The sequence below is a fragment of the Hipposideros armiger genome, unplaced genomic scaffold (assembly GCF_001890085.2).
Source record: "Hipposideros armiger isolate ML-2016 unplaced genomic scaffold, ASM189008v1 scaffold_170, whole genome shotgun sequence".
Taxonomy (NCBI): Eukaryota; Metazoa; Chordata; class Mammalia; order Chiroptera; family Hipposideridae; genus Hipposideros; species Hipposideros armiger.
The window spans coordinates 928489-934488 of record NW_017731520.1 but is presented as its reverse complement, the minus strand read 5'-3'; positions in this window follow the sequence as shown (position 1 = coordinate 934488).

The window sequence follows — 6000 nt, the reverse complement described above, 5'->3', positions numbered from 1 at the left end:
ATGTCTACTGTACTCTGTGGGTTGAGAGAGTCACAAAGGTCCACCCAGGTTCATGGTGAGGGAACATGGACCCAACGCTCAATGAAAGAAGTGACAAGGTCACACTGTAAGAAGAACATGAGGGATGGGAGATATTATCATGTTCATTATTGAAATATACAATATGCCACAGTGTCACTACTTTGATATTTAAGATTTCCATATATTTAAAAATTTTTTACTATATATGCATGAAGAAATGAAACTAGAATACTGTTTTTTGTGTTTTAAAACTATGTAAATGATATATTTATATATTTCCCAATGTTGTTTTTAAGACTGATGCAGATTAACAATGTAGCTCTACTCCTTTTCATTTGAACTGTAGTGTGAGATGTTTGTATAACTTTACCCCTTTGGTTCCTACCCCCGCTAATGGACATTTACCTATAGCCCTACTGGATACCATATGTTTTAGTATATATTACCAAACTCATCTCCCAGAGTTGTGCTACTTCACACTTTTTATGACAGAATTAGGTGGTTTTTTATTTGAAAGTCAAAAATGATTATAGAAAGCACAGGCAGGAAGGTATTATAAAATTTCCAAGTAACTCAGAAAATCAAAGGAAAAGCCAAATAACCAAGTCTTAGGAAAGACAGAAACCAGGGTGCTGGAAGTCAGAACCAGAGATAATGGTTATCTTTTGTTTTTTCTTGCTAATTCTTTTATTGTGGTAAATTACATGTAATGTAACATGTGTCACTGTACCCATTTTAGGGTGCACAGCCAGTGAAATTAACAGTGTTTGGCCACCATCGTCCCTACTGAGTTCAGAACCTCACCCCAAAAGGACACCCCCACCCATTAAGCAACACGCCACACGTATCTTCTCACACCAGCTTCTGCCAGCCCCTAACCTGCTTTGTGTCTTTATAGATTGTCCTATACTGTGTAGTTAATAAGTGGAGTCATACAATATGTGGCCTTTTGTGTCTGGCTTCTTTCGTTTAGGATACTGTTTTCAAGGCTCATCCATGTTTTAGCATGTATCACTGTTTCTTACCTTTTTTACGGCTGAATAATACTCCATTTTATGGATACACCACATTTTGTTTATTCATTTACCAGTTGAGGGGCATTTAGACTGTTACCATGGTTTCCATTTTAAAGCCTTGACATGAGTCACCTCTATCTAAAAGCATATATTCACTTATAGTTCACATTCTTGGCAGAGTCAGTCTCACTGGTCTGAATGAGGTCATGTGTATCGCTCTGTCATGGGAGAGTGGGGTCCTGAGAGTGACAACCTTATGAGGTTTACATAAAGTCAAGATGGTGGATGTGATGTAATTCCTCAAAAGAGTACAAAGAAAAATGAATCAAAACCGATGTTCATTTTGTGTTCTTTGGACATTTTATCTAGCAGAATTTCCTCCAGTTTTCTAGCATGTTGCTGATACTCTAGCATCATGTGTTTTTTGATGACGGTCATTTGCTTAGTATATACCCTGTAGGTTATTTCAGTGTAATTTTGGGTATGGGAGAGAGTGCTACCAGAGCTCAGATTATTAAGTGTTCAAAAGTTATGATCGAATTATTTACAAATAACAGTGATGATGTATAAACTGCCTTTGTCTAGAGAAGGTTCAGCCCCAGAAACCAATTAGGAGGATAAAGATTCTCTTCTGGAAGCAAGAGTACACGCAGCTAACTTAAGAGATGTGAAGAATCAGATGAAAATTATTGACTTCTATGTCGTGACTGTGAGGCAAAAAGCCTCTGTGAGACTTTAAGAGAAGAATTTGGCTGTGTATAAGGAAGAAATGTCTGTAACAGTTAGAACTGGCCAGCAAAGGGCTGGGCTGGTTACTACAGGAAATGCTCAGCCAGCGCAGATAGCCTATCCCAAGAGTGAACGTTCCTTGATTTGGAGGGAACCGTGTGTGTCTCAGATTCTCGCCAGCTCAGTAATTCCAGGGATTCAAATGAAGGCTTAGTTAGGGTTCCCTCGCTTATTTACTGGTTTTTAAAAAAATGGTGCATGGTTCAAATTTTATCTCAGAAAATAGCCTAAAAATCCATAGGATCAGAGGTGTCCGTTTATGTTTGGCTTAGGTACTTGTTGCTGAAAATTTGTAGTTCCATTTCCTTTCTGGACTACTGATAAAATAATTTTGTTAGTTTTATAAATTTTTCCACATCAGACTTATCAAAAACCGTTTTAAATACATTTAATAGGTGTTCAATCTATATTGATGAAAAGGCACTGTGTTTTAGGAACTTACAATAAAATACAGTTAACTTGTTGGAATGTTGAACACCTATCCCATGCAGGCACAATAATAAGCTCTGTGCTGTGCATTTACACTGCTCGGTGGGAACTGTGCTGTTGAAATGAGTAATCATCAAACCGTCTAGTAGTCTAAGAAGGGCTGCGTGGACCACGTGGAGAAGACTTCACTGGGGAAATGATCATTTAAAGGGGTGCCTAAGAATGAGAAGGTATCCAGAAGAATTAGTGCAGAGAAGGTCATTCCAGGTAGAAAAAACACATTCGGAATATTAATATGTCATGTTTTGAGGGTTGTATGCAATATGATAATGTTGCAGTAAAAGTGTGCAAGGAAAACAATGGGAGATGAGGCTGATAGGGGCCATGTCTTGAAGAGCTTTTGATGCCATATTCATGACATGACACTTTGTTTGCTCGGGCCTTGGGGAGCCAATGGGTTGTTCAAGATTACAGTACTACCAAGGTTATAACAATCAGAACCAGGAGGTTGGGAAGTTCGGTAACAAAGCAGGAGCCCTGTGAAAAAACATGGATACTGTTTAGAACAAGGAGAGGATGGTGACAGACACGGGAGGAAGGCAGATCCCTAACTGCTGTATATTGAGGTCATATAACTTGTCTATTATAATGTAAAATGTTAACTACCGTGGCTAGTGTCAGAAAAGGGCATAACACACTTCCTTAGTTATCCTCAGGTTGGGCTAGAGACCCTTTAGACATAGAAAGGGGAGGTGTGACATATGAGCAATATACTGGAGAATGAATACTATAGAGTGCCCATATATAGAGTTTTCGTGTGTAAAGGAAACAAGTACACCTTTCATTACTGTGAAAATGGCAGTGAACGCTTTGGTTATGCTTTCTATTTAATGAATGTATAGTAGAATGGGTCAGCTTGCTGTTTTTTCAATTTATATTTCAAAAATCGTAGAATCTGTAGATTAAGTTTATAGGTATTATGTAAAAAGTCCTGAGAAAAAGTGGAATAGAAAGTTGGAATGGGCTACTTTTAGGTTATATGTTTGTACATTTGTATATATGTTGTATGTAAAGTATTAATCAGTCAAAAGATAATAGCCAAAATCAGGGATTATTTTGACAGTAGAAATAAAAAAATATTTTGTAAAATTAGTTAATAGATTATAGAAATAGCACACTAGAGATATGAATCTGTTTTCTTAGGCTAAAAACTTGCTGAATTTAGTAATTAAAAAATCTTTAAAGTTATAGTATGATTCCTAGTGGAACAAATAATCCTTCAATAATTTCATTGAAAGAGGCATTCGAATGAAATAAAATAGCCTCAGAGTTGTGATTTTGCTTTTGACTGTCCCCACTTGATCAAAAAATGAACTCTTTGCTGTGAACCATTAGAAATTGTGCTTTTATCACAGCTGGGAGATGTGTTTTCATTACTAACAGCAGGGAATCAAATGGAAAACTAATTTAGGTGAAAATTATTTTTACAGCAGCTCCATTTTAAGCAGAGAGAAAGACTCATTTTAAAAAGAGAAATTAATAGTAAATTATACACGATTCTTAATTGCAACACGTCAAAGAAATAAAAATATTTATGTGCCATTTCTGATGACAAAAGAAGGTCTTTTGATTTGGTAAAACCAACCATGGAAGTGTGTGCACTCAAGGAGGTGGATGGTAGGCATTTATAGCCTTTTAGATTTTGCTCTTTTCCTTCCAACAAATACCCAACAACACTTTCCCCCCTTAACTAGGACTCTGTTCCAGTCCTGGGTGGCTTGACCCAGATGCTTCCCGCCCTGTCCCAATGCTCTGCTCCCTGTGTCAGGCTGGTGGACTCCTGCTGGCTGTGGGACCTCAGCTGCCCTATTGAGGGGTTCTGGTGGGTTTGCCCAGGGAGCCATTGGCCATCAATTGGGAGGAGAAGCCTCGTGTCCCATTTCTGCCTGGGGCCAGATGGCTCCAGCTCCTCCTGGATAGGAGTGATGTGGCTCCACCTCCTAGCAGGTGACACCACCCTTGGGCTTCTCCCACCCTGCCTTCACATTTGTCTCTCCCTCTGGGCATTCGTACTGGCCCCCTGCTGTTGATGAGCTCAGAGTTTCTTCAGCATTCCGTTCCATAGACTGTGTAACTGATTTTATGTGTTTAATACTTTCTGTTTAAATCATTGGACCCTTTACTTATTGATAGATCCCAGCTGAATCACACACACACACACACACTCAGTTCTCTCCTAAATGTCTTTCTCCTCCCCAAAACTACATAATGAAGAAAAAGCAGGGGATGATGATGTTGGAATGGAAAGAAACCACCTCAGCATGTAAGATTAATTGTGACAAGATGGCATTTCAATATCTGAACATTGTACAGCATCTGACATAAAAATAGTCTTGTCCTGACCTTAGGGGTTTATAGGACATCTGAGTGCTCCATTCAACTCCAATGACAGTGACCCTGAAGCTTCCTCCCTCAGCCTGGTGGCTTCTGAGAATTTCATCAGGACAGAAACCATGTCTTTTCTGGCAACTCTGCCAGTGAAAGGGGGCTTTGGTGCTATTGCAATGGGGGGAGATTTGCCTACTCCTTATCCCTGGGATCCTGTTAGAGATGATGATCTATCTTGAGCATTGTCAAAGGGGCCAAATGAGGGCGACATATGCCCAAAGCAAGTTGGGATTAGTGCTGTGATTCTCCTGAAAGGATGTGGGAGGCCAGGTCACAGAAGGAGATCGCCGTGGACATCAGACAAAAAAGAAATTATTCCTATTTCCACATAGCAAATCTGTCTCTGCATCTGAGTTTGGTTTCATAGATACAGAGACAAGATTGGTGCTTGCCAGAGGTGTGGGGTGTGGGGTGGGCAAAACAGGTGAAGGGGGTTCAAAAGGTACAAACTTCCAGTTAGAAACTAAGGCAGTCACGGGACTAAGGTACAGCATGGTGACTACGGGGAACGGCGCGGTATTGGATCTTTGAAAGTTGCTGAGAGAGTAGATCTTAAAGGTTCTCATCATAAGAAAAACAATTCAGTAACTGTGTGGTGACAGATGTTAATTAGACTTATTGTGATGATCATTTTTGCAATATGTACAAATATAGAATCATTAGGTTGTACACCTGAAGCTAAAATAGTGTATTTTAATTATACCTCAATTAAAAAAACTCATTCACAATTTTCTTCTTGATCTCAACAATAACAAAATAATGTTATAAAATTGAATAGAATCCCATCGGCAATGGGAATTCAACATTTAAAAAAAAATCTATCGAAGACATGAGAAAGAAGAGAAAACAATTCAGGCTGCTTTATTAGAACGGAAGCTGATGATGGTGTTTATGGTTTTGGTAATTCTGAAACTGTGGAAAGGCTGTGTAGAGGTGCAGGATGCGATCAGGGTTGGCAGAAAGCACCCGAAGAACAGAGGCAGGGAGAACCAGTTCAGCAGTGTTATTTTTTCCCATCTCTGGCTTTTCCAGTAAACAACAAAAGCTGAACTAAGTATGACCTATGCGTAGTACAACTTTCCATCCCACACATCATAGGTGAAATTTTGGGGACTCTTCAGTTTATAAATGTCATGAAAGCATGACAGGGAAGTGGGCAGACTTTTGAGGACCCATGGGAAGAAATCAGATTTCGGGCTTATCGGGCATCATTTAGGGACCATATTGTCATCAGATGAGAAAACTTTAGCAATTCAGACAAAAAAAAAATTAAAGGGACTGAGAAAGTAGATGAATA